This window comes from Nanorana parkeri, unplaced genomic scaffold (genome assembly GCF_000935625.1).
Source record: "Nanorana parkeri isolate BGI_ZX_2015 unplaced genomic scaffold, ASM93562v1 scaffold1447, whole genome shotgun sequence".
Taxonomy (NCBI): Eukaryota; Metazoa; Chordata; class Amphibia; order Anura; family Dicroglossidae; genus Nanorana; species Nanorana parkeri.
Genome location: NW_017307715.1, coordinates 99,939 through 121,061, shown reverse-complemented (window position 1 = coordinate 121,061; position 21,123 = coordinate 99,939). Strand labels below are relative to the sequence as shown.

At 41.4% G+C, this 21,123-nt stretch overlaps 1 protein-coding gene across 1 annotated transcript in view; it reads left to right on the top strand.

Annotated features, from left to right (window-relative positions):
* The window catches only part of LOC108798310 (sodium leak channel non-selective protein), a gene marked incomplete at its 3' end in the record, with an annotated part of 337,938 nt that overhangs the window by 217,431 nt on the left and 99,384 nt on the right, over window positions 1–21,123 (top strand). The window lies entirely within an intron of this gene.

Sequence of the window (21,123 nt, the reverse complement as noted above, 5' to 3'; positions counted from 1 at the left end):
ATCCCTGCGGAACATCTGCAAAACGACCGTTTCTTACAAAAATGGCAAAAAGAATGCGTTGACCACGGTCTGAATGTCATTAAACTTATAATTGAGGAAGAGAAAACACAGATGCAGGAATTACAACAACAAATAGACGAAAGTTCCACAAATTTAGAACCCCTAAAAGAACATGACTATTTTAAAAAACAAAATGATTTCCTTCGTAAAGAAATAGAGAGGATCCAAAGAAATTTAAGACAAGTTAAACAAAACAAATATCAAAGAGATCTTGACGATTGGGATCGGGGGGATATCTTTGATATGTCAACAAAAAGAGGAAGGAGTCAATCTAGAAAAAGACAATCTAAAAGTAAAGATCGTTATATGGAAGAAACAAGTGAAAGTGAAGGAGAAAATACACGTAAAACAGTGAGTTTTTTAGATATGGAGGAGGAGGGTTTGACGAAATTCAAAGGACAAGAAAAAATAGAAGAAAAAGGAGAGGGAAATCCAAAAAAACAAGACAGTAGCCGAGAATACAAAATACAGACGAGAAAAACAAATCGACACACATAACTTTAGATCACACTCGGGGAGAAGAAACCTCCCTGAATATGATTTATAGATCTATTAAAACGGGGTTTATCCTTTTCACCCACGGATGGAATGGATGAATTCACAATTTATAAAGATTTAAATCTATTCCTTAGGAGAGTATACCTGAGATATATACATGAACGAAAATTAATCAATCCCTCCCCCTTAGAAACAAATAAAAATAATAAAAATAAAAATATAGAAGAGATTGATATTGAAGCATTAAGGAATCTAGAGGCCCTCCTTGAAGAAAATCAGGGAGAGCCCCTGGAAGAACCCCTTATGAGGAATACCCCCCTAAAATTAAAATCAAAAACAATGCCAACATTGATAAACAATAGACATATTGCCCTCTTTAAGGACTTGGTCGAAAAAGACTTAAAGGTAACCACCTGGGATATAAAAGGACAGGATCATTTAAACCCCATGGAAAGAAAAGCATTAAAAGAACTGAAAGACATACCTGGATTGATAATAAAAAATAGCGACAAAGGGGGGAATGTACAATAAACGGACTAACCTCGCTGAGGTATTAGAGTAAACACTGGGATCTGGAAAAGCCACAGACGAATCAATTGCTGGTGATAATGTGAAACAAATCGAACTCCCTGGACTCGAGAAAAGGAGGGGTATGAGACAGCTAACTGTGAGTACGGTCGACCATTATACTAGCTCCATTGGTCCCACACAGGTCTCCCCCTTGAAATAGATCTAACACCAAGAGGAACTTAATTTCACTGGGAAAGTTTGAATGGCTTTTTGAAACAAAGTAATTGAGACTTTTCAAAACGAATTCACTCATCGAAAGGGTTGATATATTGAGACCAGAGCATATATATATGATTATAGTGGATTGTTCTTGCTTCAAATTGTACTGATCATAGAGACTTCCTTTTCTTCATAAAAGTACCGAGAGGGTCTAAGAGTTATATTGGGAGAATTCCCTCTTTAGAAGTTTTGAAGATAGTAATTGCCGTAATCTGTGTGAGTGCATAATATGTATGGAAGAATGCATGTATGAATGTTATGGACAACGTTGTTTTTTATGTAGATTTTGCTGTAGAAATGGAGTAACAGGTGCGAAATATGAGATTTTGTAATAAATAAAGTTTATACTTTTACAAGAAAAAGGTCTCGGTCTGTTTAGTAACCATCTCTCACAGTGTCTTCTCCTTTGAGAACACTGTTACCATTTTTTTGTGCTCATTAACTCTGGTTACATGACCTAGACGACCTATTCCAATTAATATAAAGGGATATATATGGTATATCGGAGCTCCAGGGTACAAAACACATTTTTTCTATTACACCAGTTTCTTGACCAATCAGGCCTACTTTTTTGGGAGGTCACATAACAGCAAATCTTATCACAATCCTGTGGCTGGGTACACCACTGTTTTTTATAGTGAGCAACAGCATTATAAGATTCTGCAATCTTATGGGTACCTCTTGAAAGTACTCAAATTTTGTGTCCTAAATATAAGTGCTGGCCTATATGTTTTTTGGTGTTCTGAGAAACAGCATAAATTATTTATTATTAAAGTAAATTAGGTGTAGGTCTTCCTGTATGTTATGGCATATTCTCAACCCCTGGTGCATGCACCAGAATGAGTGTTTCTGACAGAATAATTTGTTACATTAAATTAAAAATAATGTTCACTGAAAATTGTAAGTCATATACTCAGTAAACTCTGCATTATGCCATCAATTGTTATGTAGACAATCCACTGTTTGTATGAATACCCTGGCAAGACTGCAGACCCCTCTTGGTTAAATATGTTTGCCTAGTTACTGCAGTCCCCCAACAATTCCAATGTTCAAATCACAAAAGAAAGCATGCCCATGTGTCATGCATGGCAATAATTTAGTCAACAAGCCTTTAATTTCTCTCAAAACCCCAAAACTGGAGTTTCATTAAGAAATTCTAGAGAAAATGTCATACAAACCAGAATAAAATATATGTATTTCCTTGTGCATGTACAGGTTTCTTTTTTGTTCACCCAAAAAAGGAATACAAATCTGTCAAACACTATTCAGTATGCGTAAGGTAGGCCCAATTTTATGACAAATTTCTCCCTGTGGGAAACGGATATATTGCTATGTGATGCTGGTTTTTAAAACAGAACATTATCATTATGAGATTTCAGAAGATCTTTCTCAGTTTATGCTCGGCATTAGAGCTAGGTTACTCGTTTAACAACAATTTGCTATATAATTACTCCCACTCAGCTGTCAAAAAATGGTGGGTGGTTTAAAGCTTAACTGCCAAACTGGTTATGTCTTCATCATTTTTAGGATGTTATTTTCTTAAATACTGCCTTATTGCAATGTTTTTAAGTGGTGCAGGTGGTGAGAAATTGCTTTAAAAGCCACACAATTCTGAGTACAGGAACATTTTTCTAGGTTAGAAATGTTAACAGAGGAATAAAATGTCCAATAGTACTATGCATCAAAATACAATAAAGCAATATGTTAATCTGTTTTAGCTATATGCCATGTTCTGTATATTATTCCACCAGACCTGGTTCTAAGCTCTTGCAGGGGACAGCGCCTAGAGAGGGTCATGCCAAAATGTGGACTTGGCTTCTGCATTATAACTGCAAGGCGTGTTCTAATATGGCTGTACTTGCTTCTGACAGGCCAGAACACTAAGCAGAACCAGAATAGTAGACATATTATTCAGTAGTGACCAATATAATGTTTGGTTCTTATTGAGTGAGGTCAACTGATAATTGTAATAAAATATACTGCTGAATTTATCAATATCTTGCTAAAACTGATATCAGATTGTTCCTAAAACAACAATCAGTTTCTTTCTTATGTCCAGTCTAATAACAAAAGCAGTTTCCAGTGGCCTTCTGAAAACATGCATCTACCATTTGTGTCTTATATTGAAAAGCCTGGATGATGTTGATTCAAAACAGAAAAAAAAACACTAAAACCTAACTTCAGGCAAGTAAAGGGAAAGGTTAGAACCTCTCTCAGGTTTTTCTTGCTGCTGGGGAAACTGACAACAGGACGTTAAGTGTGGCAAAATCTGTCCAATTGAAACACACAGCAATAAAAGCACCTTTATAGTAAAGAAAGGTTAGAATGCGAGTCAGGCTTTTTTTCCTGTATCCCACTGGGAGATCTCCCCTCATTTTCTGACCAGGGGACAGGTTTATTTTAGGAAGTGGGTGGTTAGTGTTAGGCTCAGCTTTTTAAGGGTTACATGTTAGGGGAGAGGTTCTGTCCTAACCTTCCTCCTCCCAGTAAATTCTTGCAGTGTGCTTTTCACACTAAATATTTCTCTGAGGTGTGCCCTTAAAGAGGAACTGGCCTTTGGAAGCTGTTCAGGAGGAAATGAAGACAGGTAAAAGTAAATGTACATTTTTCACAGTTCTGCTTAGGCACAATTAACATTTATAAATATGCCCTATGACATAGCACATCTTCCTTTTTTAGGACCACCTTAACATAACCTCTAAAACAATGTACCCCAAACCTAAAACTATCCTGACTCAACTCATAAACTAAGACCTAACACTAATGAACCCCAAATATAATGACCATACTGCCAGCAAAGGATCTAAGTGTATTTGAAACAAGTATAAAGGATGGTTTGAATTAAGTCAGTACTTACATTATGCTGTGAAGGAAGATGGGATTGAATATATGCATTCCCTCTTTTCTTCACTTTGGAAGACTTTGGTGTGTTTTTGAAGCAAGAAGTTGAGTTCTATCTACTGTACTAGTTAAGTACTACGCATACATACTAGTTGCCGTCTTATACCACTGAAATCGGGGTAGGACTGGGAACTTTTGGCTTTTGGGCAAACACAACTAACAAACCCTTTCATGTAGTAACATATATCTGTGGTCTACAGAAAAGTGTATTATGTGATGTGTTGCGATGATCAGGACAGGAACGCGTGGTCAGGGGAGGCAGGTAAGGCAGAGCCTCACCTAGTATTATGGAAGAAAAAGCTGTCAGCTTTTCTGGGGCTGGTGGCGGAGCTGAGGTGAGCAGGGGGAATGCCTCACCCAGCACCAAACACACTGCACGTCACTGGATCAGGATGCTGGTCAAAGTGAAAGGTGGGTGTTCTTAAAGGACACGGTTAATTGTGAGGCACCCTTTCACATCTTCCTGCATCAGCTGCCTTTGGGCCTCTAGGCATTCATTTACATGGCATCTCAGAACCGCAAAGTAAGTTAATGCTGGAAGCCTTCCCTATGCCAGACACTGTTTTTGCAGGTCTGAATAGGGAGTAGACTATCCCTGGCTTTTGTACACCGCTTAGAGAGCACACATCTACAGATTATGTTGCACAGTAAGTCCAATTGCAGATTGAAAATTAAAAGAAAAATCTAATTAGGAATGATGTAAATGTTTGCAAACTTATTAAAATGTTACTTGTAAATCTGTAAACTGTAAAATATAGGAAAGACAAGTTCTGCCCTTGTTGTTGTTGGGTTTTTTTTTGTTTTATTTATTTTTTTGTCCATGCTGTCCCTATTCATCCAAATTAACTCCAAATTCATACTGCTAAACTCAGCCTTTTTATAAAGCATTACTATGAGAACCCCTAGCTTTATATGTTAGGAATTACAGATTATGTTGCATAGCTAAAAACATGGAATGGCAGTTTGAAATCAGTCAAACTGGCAGAACACAGTAACATTTATAAATAGTATTAATGTATGTACACTGTTACACCTAACTTTAAATGTAAATAAAATTATAGTAAATTTAATATGAATGTGTTGCATTCCTCTTGAATCATTCAGAAAGTTAAAGGGAGGTTAAAGACCCTTGCAAAAGATAATAATCTCTATAATGCAGCACATTTAGTAAAACAATAAAGGCTATAATTAGAAACAATGCATTATGCTAACAAGTGCAGCAGAAATAATAGCAACGCATCTTCAAACTATTTAATAAATGTGGCCAGGCAACTGTTTTTATTACCCTGAAAAGCAACTGATGATGCCTAAAGGCTTAAAAATGCTGAATGATGATGATGAGTCTACTGCTTCCCTTAATGTAAAAATAGCATCAACATATCAAGTTAATGTGGCATGGTGGGTAAAATGTAATTTACCTTAATTTAATGCTGTGTTTTATCTATATATCTATCAAATTTAGAGTCAATGAACATATCATACTGTAAACTATGAAGAACGTTATGCTTCACAAGTAGAGTCACAGTGGTTTTTGTGGCTGATTTTCACACAAAATAATTTTCTCTTTTAAAACAAAAGCAATGTGCAAAGTACAATACAATAAAACCAAACATTCATGAATCACAATTTATTAACTTGACTACATAAACTGCTGACAGATGAAGTGTGATTAGTTACAATTGGTTAAAAAGACTAAATACATTTTCTTTAGGCATTCAATTCTACCCTGGATGGCTATGAGTTTTCGTGGGACACTTTAAGTGTAGCAATCATAGTCATACTAGAAGAAGGTAAGGATCCTAACCAATGTGCTAATAATCGCCCATTTCGTTGATCAATGTAGATATTAAGCTATTCACAAGTATCATAGCTAACAGACTGTGGATGGTGATCAGGTGGGTTGGGAAATCGGAGGAGAACACCACTGGGGCACTGAGAGTGATGCAGAAAAAGCATTTGATAGGGTGGACTGGGTTTTTCTGAAGACCACGTTAAGGATAAATGATACAGCTTCAGAGGTCTTTCCATTCTTCAATGGTACAAGACAGGGTTGCCCACTGTCGCTGCTTCTTTTTATTGTGTCTTTGGAACCTGCTTTATGCCATGTCAGGGCAAACCCAGACATAGCTTGCCTGCCTGTACATTCCTTGATGCACAAAGTGGCGGGTCGCGTAGACCTTTTCTTCTGCGTGACACATTGGGGGTGATTTACCAACCTAAACACACGCACGCACCAGGTGCGTGTGATTTTTACACAGCAAAGCGTATTTATCAACCAAAAAGTCTCTATAAGCATATTTCCACTAATGCCATATATGGAAAAATAATGCCCATGATGCATATATAATGCTGCTTCACAGTTTAGACAAAAATGGTTAGCTCATGCATTTACATTCCTGCATTCATCAACGCAAGCAACACAATGTAGAGCTAATTTACACAACATCACCTTGCAATTCAGGGCAGGGCTTTGCACAACACACCTGCTGGGTGTGTACACACTACAAAGGTGTTTAGATTCCACGCATAGATCATGCTGGGAGGGAACACACTACAGAGGTGTATACATGTTCGTGGTGTGTTTATAAGGTTAGTAAATCAACCCCATTGGCTTACCTCCCTCCCCAGGCTTCTGTCTGAACTGGATCGCTATAGGTCTCTATCTAATTTTGTCATTGATTTGCAGAAGTCTGAGGCGCTAAATGTGAACATCCTGAAGGCAGCGTTAGAGGGCATCATTCCTCACTTCCCTTTTAAATGGGCTTCAAATTGCATTAAGTATCTAGAGATTCATCTGACAGCTTCCTTGGAGGGTATATTTACGGCTAAGGGTCAGACAAGACTTGCGGAACTGGTCATCAGAGGCCTTTACATGGGCATAATAGTATTCTAAATATGACTGTTCAACCAAGACTTCTTTATTTACTACAGACCCTGGTAGTTCATGTGCCCAGCAACTTTCTTAAAAAGGTGCATAGGGAATTCAGTAACTATCTCTGGGCCTGGAAATGCCTTTGGTTGAGCTATCTTCTTATGGCCCAACCAAAGCATAGGGGAAGAGTAGGCTTTTAGGACCCTGTCAAATATTACTGACATATATCCAGAGTGCTGGACTGGTGTAAGGAGGATCATGGGAAGTGTTGGATTCTGCTGGTGCAGTTGTGCTCCCGGATCCCGCTTGGAGGTCTTCCCTGTTTGGCTAGGGATTTAGTTTGACATGTTCATGCTCACCCCTTGATTGGGGCCACCTTAGATGTGTTCTGGGCTAACAGGTGGTACCTTTTGGCAGAGAAATAAACATCCCTCATGACTCCAGTTATAGGACACCCTTCTCTGCCTATAACGCTCCAGGATGGAGATGTACAGCAGTTTGTTTCTTGTGGAAAATTCAGTGTACAACATTTCTGCGCTTCCACAGATTTAATAAAAATCCCTGAGATTCAAAGTCGCTCGGACCCCCCATTGGCTTTTTAGAAAGCTCTACAGATCCAATAGTTTATTATACATTCTGCAGAGAAATTGACTGATCTGCCTCCCCTGAGAGATTTTGAAAAGATGTGTCTATACCCTAAACTCATTTGCCACGGCTTCTTGGGGTCCTATAGAATTTTGTGTAATCCGCCAGACCAATTTGTGGTGATTTATCTTGCTAAATGGGTGAGAGACTTGGGTCCTCACGGATAGCCAAAAAGATAGGATATTACAGATGACACATAAGGTGTTGATTTCTAGTAAGATACAGGAAATGGGATTCAAAATCCTTTTGAGGTGGTACAGAGTGCCGACGGTGTTACACAAGATCTTTCCACAGTGATCTCCATGTCAGGAGCAGAAAGGTTCTTTATTGCATTTTTTTGGTCCTGTCCACGGATACAGGGCTTCTGGGATCAGGTCTCCAATATATGCCACAAATTAACGGGCGTCAGTCTCGGGGATGAACCGGCAGCATACCTTCTGCATATGGCTACATTGTCCTTGAAACGCTATAAGAAGTTGCTGCTTAAAAATGGACTCAATACGGTCTGTATTCCACTTTATTGGAAGAACTCTGCGGGCCCCCCGATTAGCCTCTGGCTTTCTAAGATAAATGAAATTTACCAGATGGAGGACTTACTAGCTTCTGCTAATCATAGCGAAGCTCAATTCAATCAAGTTTGGTTTTATTGAACTGAATTTATAGACTCTCGCGAATATAGAGTTTTGTTGGCATTGTTAGCTCCAACGCTTCTGGGAAGATATTAGGTTCTGCAGTCCTGTTGTGTTGCGGTGTGCATGGTTCTTTTTGTCTTTGTTCCTTCCCTATGAGGTTCTTGCCGCGGGTTGGTGACGCGGTGAGGGGCGGAGGCCCCCTTCTCCATCCCCCTCTCTATCTCTCCCCTAATTTCTCACCTCCCTCCTTTTCTGTACTCCCATCTCTCTCCTTCTTTCATCTCTTCATGTGAATGAGCTCTGGGTTGGGGCTTTTTTGTGTGCAATTTTAGAAATAGTTTTTATTAGTAAATATTCAGAGCTGCTGAGTGCAGTTACCGAAGATGTACTCTATTAGGAATTGCTTGTTATTTATTGGTCCCATGCCTTTTTCTATCTTTTGTGATTTTTGTTTGCCTATCTTTATCCTCATTATTGCCCTGTTTTTGTGTAAAATATTTGAAAATGTAAAAAAAAAGAATTATTTTTTTTAAAAGGCTAAATTAAATTAAAAAAAAAAAAAAAAGAACCAACACATTGTTGAATCTTGTAGCAGAGCGATGCAATGGTTATGGCTTGTGATTCTATTCCTTAGCATCAAGGATAGGCAGCTGTTACCAAAGATTAAATTATTTTTATGGTCAGCCTTGGCATCTGCAAAGTGAGAGTTGAGTTTCCTAGCAATGGACAAACCTAGAAGGGGCTTGAGGAATTTCTGTACAATAAAACTGAGGACATGGGCAGAGCATATGTGAGCTTTGCCTTGTTTGGAGCAGCGCTGCTCAATGGGTGAAGTACAGTATGGCAATGACTGACTGTTGAGGTGCTGAATGCAGAATAGGAAGGTCTTAACAGTTTTGCTAAGGAATGGAAAGTAGGGGTATGAAGTAAAAGAGAGGGATACATATGTTCTCCCTGTGCTTGGTCTGACCATTCACGGAGAAACTACCAGCTTTGTTTACTGCTCACCGTATGCATCCAAGTCAGTGCCCTACTATATTGGCCCATAAGATAGTAAGCCAATAATAGTGTTTTAGCTATCTTAGTTTGATGTCACATTCTGTTGCAGCTACTCAAAGCCCTTCCAAAGGATTGCAAAAATGCCCAGAATGTAGTGGAAGCATTACATTTCTTTTATACCTTAGAGTGATATTTAATCATAATTTGCATAAAATGTATAAGTTAAAATGGGCATAGTTTGGTTGAATGAGTATACTATGTGGATACAATAGTTTTTATTTCTCATACCAATATTATTATAATTACAAAGAGTTAGAAGTGGTGCAGCATAGGTATATAGTAGACATGTGCACCAGCAAAACATTTGTTTAGTTTCATTTCGTTTCGAAACAAAAAAAAATGTGTTTCGTTTTGATTCGGACTTTGCATTATTTCGTTTTTCGGATTCGGGTCCGAAATTACATTTGTTTACATTTTCTTTTTTCCTAATGTCATTTTGCTGCAATGAAATTTGTTAGCGTTAGTCCGGCCGAAATTCTTTTATGGACGAAATTCGTTATTGGACTAATTACGTTGCAGCAAAATGACTTCTGAAAAAAAAAAAAGACCAACCCCCCAGTTATAACACAAAAAAAAGTGTGTGGGGTTCCCCCCAAAATCCCTACCAGACCCTTTAGGTCTGGTAGGAATTTTAAAGGGGAACCCCAGCCCCCCAAAATGGGGGGGAAAAACGTGGGGTCCCCCCTAACAGTCCTACCAGACCCTTGATCCGAGCATTGGCCCGGCAGGGCAGGAAAGGGGGGGACGATTGAGCACCCCCCTCTAGCTGCGCCTTACCAGGCCACGTGCCCTCGGCATTGGGAGGGTGTCCCCATGCAGATGGGGACAAGGGCCTCTTTCCCACAACGCTGACACGGTGGTTGTGGGGGTTTGCGGGCAAGGGGGCTTATTTGCATCGGGGTACCCCTTTAAATAAGGGGGCACCCAGATGCCGCCCCCCCCATGTGAATGAGTAAGGGGTACTTGTACCCCTACCCATTCACTAAAGGGTTAAATCAAATAGTTAGTAAAAAGTCCAGACTTTTGACAAAATCCTTTAATTGAGAAAAAAACAGTCAATTTTTGACTATTCCTTTAATAAAATTTTAAAAAGGCTCCATCGATGTAATCCAGAGTCAATCAGGATGCACGACCCCCGCCGACCAGCCGAAATAAAAAAAGTCCCGCCGCACGACGACCACCCGAACCCGAAGAAAACTCGCAGCAAAAATGACATTTAGCCCGAATGTCAACAGATGGGCGGAGCGAGCCGTGACGTCACAGCTTGCTCCGCCCATTTGACATTCTCAGCTGTCAAAAGCTACATAGCATTCGGAACTCCCGAATACTATTCATGAGGTTCCGAATGCTATTCGGGTCTGTGAGCCGAGGTGTCATCTGAAAAGAATTATGACACCTCGGCTCACAGACCTGAATAGCATTGGGTTGTGTGTGGAATAGGCCCTTGTCCCCACCCAATGCCAAGGGCACGTGGCCTGGTAAGGCACAGGGAGGGGGGGGGCGCTCGATCGCCCCCCCTTTCCTGCCCTGCCAGGCCAGTGCTCGGATAAAGGGTCTGGTAGGACTGTTAGGGGGGACCCACTTTTTTTCCCCATTTTTGGGGGCTGGGGTTCCCCTTTAAAATTCCTGCCAAACCTAAAGGGTCTGGTATGGATTTTGGGGGGAACCCCACGCACTTTTTTGTGTGTTATAACTGGGGGGGTCCCTCCTAACATTTCTACAAGACCTAAAGGGTCTGGTATGAATTGGGGGGGAACCTCACGCTTTTTTTTTCATCTGCAGACTGTAAAAAAAAAAACATTCATTTTTTTCCCTAATGTCATTTTGCTGCAACATAATTCGTCCAGAAAAGAATTCCGGCCGGACTACCGCTAACGAATTTCGGGAAATCGGGAATTCGGATTCGTTTGCATTCGTCTTAGCTGTAATTCGGATGCATCTGAATCCCTGAATTTCCGAAAATTCGTCTGAAACGAATTTCGGAACGAACCGAATCACACATGTCTAGTAAATAGTTTCAGTAGTATTAGTTAAATAAGTCATGTTAATAGATTTAAAAACAGCATTGTGAGTGATGCTAAAATGTATGAGCTGTCCAAAAAAAATAGTTTTCATGCAAGAAAAGGATTATGTGCTGGTCCCTATTATATGTAGTTTCCAAGCACAATTATTTGTGTACAGATTGGAATCTGTACAATATGGCAGTTAATAGGCAATGAAGTTAGCCAAATGTTTCATGTTCTATTCAGTTGTATAAAATGCACATTAAAATGTATATTGTGAAAGTGCACCTGCAGCCATCATAGAGGTGAATTACAGTTTCTCTGCAAAAATGTTACTATGAGCTAACTGTATAAAATGCAGCTGCAAATGGTACATCAAAAACTTTTTTAGTTACTAGTGTTTACCTACCCTAAATCAAGTGATGTCACGTTGTGAATAGTGGAAAAAAAATGGATGTCCTTTATTGGCTTAAGTAACTTAAGTTATTAAAGATGGAAGCATTCCAGATGACTTAGATACCTTTTTCAAGCATTATACAATTGCGTATGGTTCTGAAAACTCACATATTTCTGCACAGAGTTACAAAAAGGGCCAAAGTTATACAACTGTTTGAAACAATACAACTATTTTTTCTTAACACTCTTGAGTAGTACTAGCTATGTAAAATATTAGTCTCTAGAGACAGAGATCAACAGTGTTATTGGAGTAATTGATAAGAAGTCTATAATAAGAAATCCTTAGCTCAAATAAAGGTCCTTTTCAAATGTTCAGATACCGGAGAAGCAATAAAATAAATCAATGAATGAATTACAACTACATTTCTTGACACACTTGAATACTACTATAAGTAATCAGAGTGTTATTGGGCTAATTGACTAGAAGATAATTCCAGGTATACTTACCACATCCATGAAAGTTCTTTTGAAATGTTTATATACACTTGATCACAGGCTTGAGGAGAAACTGACTTTATTTTCAGAAGTCAGAAATTTAATTAAAATCATAGTGGCTAATAAAGTTACTGTCCTGCCTAGAGGTATGCATTTGCATTCCCATTCCAGCCCTCTATTGGCTAATTTAAGTTCTTAAATTGATAAGCATTCCAAATGTCTTATTGTAACGGTCCTACCTTGTAGCCTGCTTCCGGCAACACGAGCGGCTCCGTCGGAGCTCGGATGACGTCACGAACGGTGACGTCACCGGACTCCTCCCCCGGGTCCTTCTTAAAGCAACGGAGTCATTTGCCTGGCGTTCGTGCTAGGAGCCTGACGCCAGCCAAATACCCTCCACAGCAGACCGCACTATTGGGCCGGACAGAGCCCCAACACACTACCCGCCATTGGGCCGGATAGAGCCCCTCTTGCTCCCACGTTATTGGGCCGGACAGAGCCTCATCTCACCACCCGTTATTGGGCCGGATAGAGCCCCCTCCTGCTCCTACTTTGTTGGACCGGACAGAGCCCCTCCTCCAAGGCTGTGTCAGCCTCTCCACGGCTCTGCCCTTTTCCACCTTCCTGAGTAGAGAGATCTCCAGTGCCATCAGCACAGGGAAGACCCACACTTCACATCCGTGGCCACAGGGTGGCAGCAACACACCCCAGATCTTCTCACCGCAAGTATCCTACACTAACAGATCATGTTACTGTGAACTGCCATTGCATAGAGCATAATACTGTGAACTACATAATGCATAGACCATAATACTGTGAACTGCCATATGATATCAGTTAATACCAGTTGCTCCCAATCTTGACTGTATAAAACCTATTCTATAATAAACCACTTGCATTCTAAATCTCACCTGGGTCTCCCAAACTAACTGCTACCTGCCTGTGTAAATTGAACTATTACACTGAATCATAGATATATAGTCCTCTGAAGCTGAGATCCACGCCATCCATTATAACCTCACCTACCGCATTACAGATAGCACGAACCCCTTATTAAAAGGAAGAAATGGATCCATCAGAGGTAGTCAACCACATGGGTGCGTTTAATCAAAGACTTGACGCACTTTCGCAGATGGTCACGGACCTCTCGACGGAAAATCGGTCGCTCAGGTCATACGTCACCGATAACCTCCCGACTCGGGTAGTTTCTCCTGACAACCCTGATTCTAAAATAAGCCCACCAGATACCTTCTCTGGGGATAGGAAATGTTACAGGGAATACATCAATGCCTGTAAACTACTGTTTGACATGAAGCCACGTACTTATGCCACCGACAGAACCAAAGTTTGCCCCACCATCTCCTACCTTAGAGGGGAACCCCGAGCTTGGGCTAACACATTCATAGAGAGAGACGATCCAATTCTAAACTCGTTCAGGGATTTCAGTGCCGCCATGGATCTACTATACGATGAACCCAGCGAGCAGATCTCCGCTGAATCTGCCCTACGTGCACTAAGACAGGGCAAGCACCCCGTCGAAGATTATATTGCCCAATTCAAAAGGTGGGCCACCGAGTCCGAATGGAACAACGTCACCCTAAAAGAACAGTTCTGGCTCGGCCTATCGGAGACCCTGAAGGATGAGTTGGCCCGCACAGAGATGTCCCCTACATTGGATTCTCTCATGCAGCTCAGCATATCCATTGATAGGAGACTTCGGGAACGGAAAGCTAAGAGACTCTCAGGGGTTACATACGTGGCCCCCCGGGGTCCACCTGGTGAGTCCGTTGTACCCATGGAAATAGGTGCAATTAGGGGACCGCTTACCTCAACGGAGAGGTCTAGGCGAAGGTCCCTCCAGCTCTGTATGTACTGTGGTGGGCCACATCACACCACAGAAGACTGCCCCTTGCTTAGGAAGAAAAAGCCGGGTAAGTCATCATACCTCTGCAAGCTTTTAAACCCCCAACTTTCCGAATCTAACTATTTCAAAATTCTTGTCTCTCTGCAGTGGGACCAAACCCGAATTACCCTCGAGGCTATGATTGACACCGGAGCGTGTGGAAATTTTATAGACTCCCATGTTGTTAAAACCAATAAAATTCCTGTATGCATTAAAAGCAATCCTGTCTCTCTGAGAGTTATTGACGGAAACACCTTGACCTCGGGTCCTATCACTACACAAACACAACCTCTACTTATGGTGACAGGATCTACACATATAGAATACATCTGCTTAGACGTGATACCTTCTCCTCATTTTCCCATCATCCTAGGACTAGCCTGGCTGCGTACTCACAAACTCACTCTAGGTTGGGGAAACATGAGTGTGCTCCTCTCCTCCCAATATTGTGAGGAGACTTGTTACAAAGATACTTCTTTATTACAGGTTCAGTCACTGACCCCAGCGGAAGTCAAATTGGTACCCAGGGCATACCATGACTTCGCTGATGTTTTCAGCAAGAAGAATGCAGAGTTACTACCCCCACATAGACCATACGATTGTCCGATTGAGTTGCTTCCAGGCAGTAACATCCCTTTCAGGCATATATATCCTTTATCACAGCCCGAATTGGGCCACCTAAATGAGTATCTCGATGAAAATTTGAAGAAAGGTTTCATAAGACCGTCCACTTCACCAGCAGCAGCTGGCATGTTCTTCGTCCGGAACAAAGATCAAAGCCTGCGTCCCATCATCGACTATAGAGAGTTGAACAAAATCACTGTAAAAAACAGATACCCCCTTCCTCTCATACCAGAATTATTGGAACGCTTACAAACCGCGAAGTTATTCACTAAACTGGATTTAAAGGGCGCTTATAATCTGGTCCGAATCCGTCAGGGGGATGAATGGAAGACCGCCTTCCGCACGCGTTATGGTCTTTACGAGTACCTTGTCATGCCCTTCGGCCTGTGCAATGCGCCTGCCACCTTCCAGTTCTTCGTGAACAACATCTTCAGGGATCTCCTCTGTGTGTTTAGTAGTCTATTTGGACGACATCCTCATCTACTCCGACAACATCACAGACCATCGCAAGCATGTCAGATGTGTCCTTTCTCGGCTACGAATACATAATTTATACGTCAAATTAGAGAAGTGCACTTTCGAATCCAACACCATCGCATTCCTTGGCTACATCATTTCCGAGAAAGGCATACAGATGGATCCTGGAAAGATCGAGTGCATCCAAAAATGGCCCAGACCCCAGAATAGGAAGGCACTACAAAGATTTCTTGGATTCGCAAACTTTTACCGCAAATTCATCAAGAATGTTTCCCTAATTGTGAAACCTCTAACCCAACTGACAAGTATCCACACAAGCTACGTATGGAACGCAAAAACACAGGAGGCCTTTGATACCCTGAAATGCCGGTTCACTACTGCACCCATCCTAAGGTTACCAGATCCTACCCTACAATACATCTTGGAGGTCGACGCCTCCCATCTGGCTCTGGGGGCTATCCTATCCCAAAGACCGTCCTTTGACGGACCACTTCACCCTGTGGATTTCCATTCTCGATCCCTCACTCCCGCTGAAATCAACTACCCAGAAGGAGAAAAGGAGTTGTTAGCAGTGAAATCCGCCCTAGAGACATGGAGACACCTTCTCGAGGGTACTACACTCCCCTTTATAGTATACTCGGACCATCAAAACCTACAATATCTTCAGCGAAACAAAACACTCTCTTCCAGGCAGATACGCTGGGCTCTCTTCTTCGACCGATTCCACTTTGTCATCACATACCGATCTGGTTCAAGGAATGGAAAAGCCGATTCCCTATCCCACCTGGAAGAACCCCAATGTTCCTCTGGCACAAATTCCCGTATCATCCCACAGCAGAAAATTCTATGCACCATCTTGACCCTCAAAGAGGAATTGCAGCAGGCCATAGCCACAGAAAACCCTCCAATGGAGCGAGAGAGGAATGAAGAGGGGTTGCTCTATAAGAATAATCGGCTGTACGTTCCAACTCACCTGTACCATCGAATGCTCCGACTTGCTCATGACGCACCTCTAGCTGGCCACCCCGGCATCACCAGGACCCTGGATCTCCTTCGCCGTCACTTCTGGTGGCCAAAGATGGAGGAGACTATAAGGGAGTATGTGACGTCCTGCGAGACTTGTGCCTGTTCTAAACACGAAGCCAGGCCCCCTTTCGGTCTTCTCACAAGTCTCCCTATACCCGAAAAACCATGGGAGGCCGTTTCACTTGATTTTATCGTTGAGTGACCCCGCTCAGGCGGTTTCAACACGATCCTAGTCGCAGTCGACTACATCACCAAAATGGCTCACTTCGTCCCTCTCACTAAACTACTAACCTCCAAGGAGACTGCCGAGATCCTGACACAGCATGTCTTCAAACTCCATGGAATCCCTTCCAGGATTGTGTCGGATCGGGGATCGCAGTTCATTTCCAGATTCTGGAAAGCTCTCTGTCTCAAACTCCAGATTGACCATCGCTTATCCTCTGCCTACCATCCTCAAACAAATGGGCAAACCGAACGAGTAAACCGCTGTCTAGAGCAATATATCCGTTGTTACTGCACACATCTACAAAACAACTGGCATGAGTTACTTCCCCTAGCCGAGTTTGCATATAACACCAATACCAGTTCTACCACAGGTTGTTCGCCTTTCTATGCTAACTACGGTTTCCATCCCTCAGGAGATTCCTACCAACAACCCAGCGGCTGAGGATTATGTCAACAACCTAAAGGAGCTTCTTCCCCATCTACGGGACAACATCGCTAAAGCCCAGGGCAAGCAGAAGACCTACTACGACCGTCACAGGAGAACTCCACCTGCATACAACAACGGTGACCTAGTATGGTTATCCACCAAACATCTTAAACTGCAGACGCCATCACGCAAATTTAGTGGGTTATTCATTGGTCCTTTTCCCATCCACTCGCTGATCAACCCGGCAGACGTAAGGCTGGTATTGCCGTCAACTTTACGGGTTCATCCGGCGTTCCACTTCTCTCTGATCAAGCCCTACCGTCCCAACACCTTCCCCAGTAGGATTCCGGTCCCATTGCCACCAGTCGAGGTTAACGGCCAGGAGGAATACGAAGTCGGGCATATCTTAGACTCCCGTCTACATAGAAACCGTTTACAGTATCTGATCCGTTGGATGAACTACGGTCCGCAGGACAACTCCTGGGAACCCGCCTCCGAGGTTCATGCTCCACTCCTTGTCCGGATGTTCCATTCCCGCAATCCTGACAGGCCTGGTCCCTTGGCCCCCAGTAGGGGACCCTCAGGGGTTGGGTCCTTTTGTTTTGCTTTACCGATTTGGTGCAGCGACGCATGGGGTTTCTCAGCTGCCAATGGGATGTGCGGGATCCCTTGTGTGTCTCTGTACCTTTAAGGAGGTGGGGCGTCCTCCTGACCTACCGCATTACACTTATATACCTTTTTCAGGTGTTATACAATTCTGAATATGGTTCTGAAACTCACATATTTATGCACAGAGTTACAAGAAGGGGCAATGTAATATATAACTATAACTTTGAAAAAAAAATATTTTATCTTTATATGCTTGAGTAGTAATGGCTACCGTACAATATTAGTCTATAGAGACAGAGATGAGGGATGTCATTGGGGTAATCAATAAGAAGTCTATAAGAAGAAATCCTTACCTAAATGACTAAAGGTCCTTTGGAAATGTCCAAACACTGGAGAAGCAATAAAATACATCAATTAATAAATTACGACCACATTTCTTGACCCACTTAAATATTAAAGATTATTGTAAGTAATCAAGTCATGAAAGTGTTATTGAGCTAATTAAATAAAAGATAAGTCCATACTTGCCACATCTGTCAAAGTCATGAAAGTCCTTTTGAAATGCAAACGCATTTGCATTCCCAATTCAACTTCTCTGTCTGCGGTTTTAAGTTCCCCATCAGTGCCAGAATCTTGATATCAAATTTTGCTGTAGCCTGTGCTGCAGAAAAAGGCCACTACAGGAGCGTTTGTTTTGTTGTTAATTGAGAATCTGTGAAAGTTCATTCATTGGGTAAGAGTTTCACCTGTCTCCCATGCATAGAGTACTGTGCATTTTGAACATAACAGGTATACCTAGTTTAAGGATCTTCTGGTAAAAGTGTTCTGTATTCGGTACTCCTGCTGTGATCCTGGTACTGGTACCCTATGGGTGCTGTTGATATGTATGCAGGTTTCACATCGCTTCTGAATGCATCCATTTAGTACTGGGCTATTTAGAGATCTTCTCACAATAAGTTGCCTCAGATTGGGTGCTTGCCGATTTGCTAGGAGAGGTGGTTCTGAGAACATTTCTTGACGTCTTTCATCCTAATGCAGAAAAGGCTGGAGTTCTTTTTTTAATTTTTCGTATAACTTCAAGGCAAGGGTTATAGGTGGCCACCAATGAGACCCAATTATACTTTTAATTTTGTTTATAACATAAAAGATTGGTTCTAGGGATGTTAATAGCGTGTTGGTTGTCACTGGAATATATTCCTGAAAAAAATCTTTCCTGAGGTGTTTTAGTTGGCCATTTCTGTCTGTGGTGTCTGAACGGATCTGATGGTATCCTTTAGTCTGAACATAGATTTGTTTATCTGTCTGGGATCGAAGCTGTCATGGCTGAGATAAGCGGGGCATAACAACATTTTCAGAATTATATATCTTGAAGAAGGGAACTAAGTCATTCCAAAAGCTTGCATCTTTAATAACATTAATTAGCCAATGAAGGATATCAATTAAACTTCCAGCTTTCTGCATTAATTGATAGCTAACATGGTACAGTACTCTACTACTGCTGTAATAGTGAAGAAATTAAAGAACAGAGGTACTGAAAAGGTATTGAGATTCTTTTTTTAGCTATAATTGAAGAAAGTGCATGTTTGAAATAACAATAGGATTCCAGCTCTTTGCCTTTCTACTATAAAAATTATTCTACAAGAAGCTTCCATTTCATATTACCAACCTTTTCAATCACCTTTACACTCACACAGACCTACATAATTCTTCTTCAATGGCACACATCTTAATGCTATCGAAGACAGGCAACGATTCCCCGGACCCCCATAATTATAGGACTATCTCACTCCTAAATGTTGATATGAAATTACTGTCTAAATATCTACAAGACTTAATTCATTCTTACATATGCTAATCCACAAAGATCAAGAGGGCTTTGTCCTGCATAGACAAGCATCGGATAATACTCATAAAGTAATCCATTTAATCTATTTAATACATCAACAACATATCATAGGCATGCTCCTGGGACTTGACTTTCATAAAGTATTCAATGCTTTATCATGGGACTATATGCTCTTTGCACAACAGAAATGGGTTTTTACACCCACATTTTCTCCAAGCTTCAACCATTATATTACAAACCAAAGTATGATACCTTAACCATTTCTACAGCACTGTTCGTATAGAAAGGGGAACCCACCACCGGTGCCCCCTCTCCAGAGGTCCGATTTACTCATGGTGCACTTCTGCCTTGAAGCTTTACTACTTTATAGGAGTTTTCATCTTAAAAGTGAATTTTGAAGGGGCCCTGGTGTCTACCTCATACTATTGCCCCCTCTTCTTTTATCTTACCTATCTTGTGTTCTATAAACTGTTTACTCCCCCCCCACTTTTTTTTTGCTTTGCTTTTCCTTTCATTCCCTCACACTATTGTCTCCGTTCACACCTTATAAGAAAATGACAACCTAAGGGATGGTTTGATGGAAGTACTTCAGTTGATTGTCTTCCCCACATGTGGCCCCACAAGACCGCAGACTTAAGATGGCCATACACCTATAGATTATCTGCAGATTTTCTATGATCGGATGGATAAAGTGCAACAGATTCCACCCTCTACGCTAAACTGTGTGGATGAAGGAATCTCCCTCTGGGCCAAACTTCAGTATATTGCTAGTCGGGCCCGCTGGCTCTGAAAATACCTGAACAATCTGATTGGATGCAGGCATTGTTTAGGTATTTTGAGAGCCAGCGGGGACGACTAGCAAGATACTGAAGCTTGGCCCAGTGGGAGATTCCTCCATCCACACAGTTTAGCATAGATGGAGGAATCTGTTGCACTTTTTGTATCTGACCATAGAAAATATGCAGATAATCTATAGGTCAATGGCCAGCTTTGGTCTGCTAGTTAACAATGGAGACATACATGGGATTTTGTATCAAACAGCTTTATGGTACCACAGTTGAATGGTCATTGTATGGACAAGTGCTTTAATAAAAACCTATTAAAAATGAAATAACAATAAGATGCAGCAGTAGAACAAATAAGGAATGAACTGCTTAGTTACTGGAATGTAGTTCATAGGAACACAGTATGGAGTGATGTGGACTACCAATGTGCTTGTTGTGCTGCAATTACATGCGTATTTTACCTCAGAGCATTGTCATTCAGTTAATTGTTTATTGTTATGCTGCCACCCTTTGGTCACTGTTTTGCTAGACTTATTTTTGTGTGCATCCTCCCCTTTGTGGAATGCAATTTCCTCCTTCCTCATTGTGATTTCCTTCTTTATGTCCTGCAAGACATACTGATGTGAGGATAGAAATATTCCTTTTGACTACTTCAAATACCAACATCTGCTGCATTATATTGTTGGCGTGAACCCTTCTGCATGCAATAAATATATGTGTTGATGCAAAGTAATTGATGAGCTCAGCTATCTGATAAGGATTGTCTGCAGTAATTGTCTCTGCTCAAATTCAGGCTAGTCATAAAGGTCTCAGGAAGGGATAAGTCACTATTACATTAACTGGAGTCACAA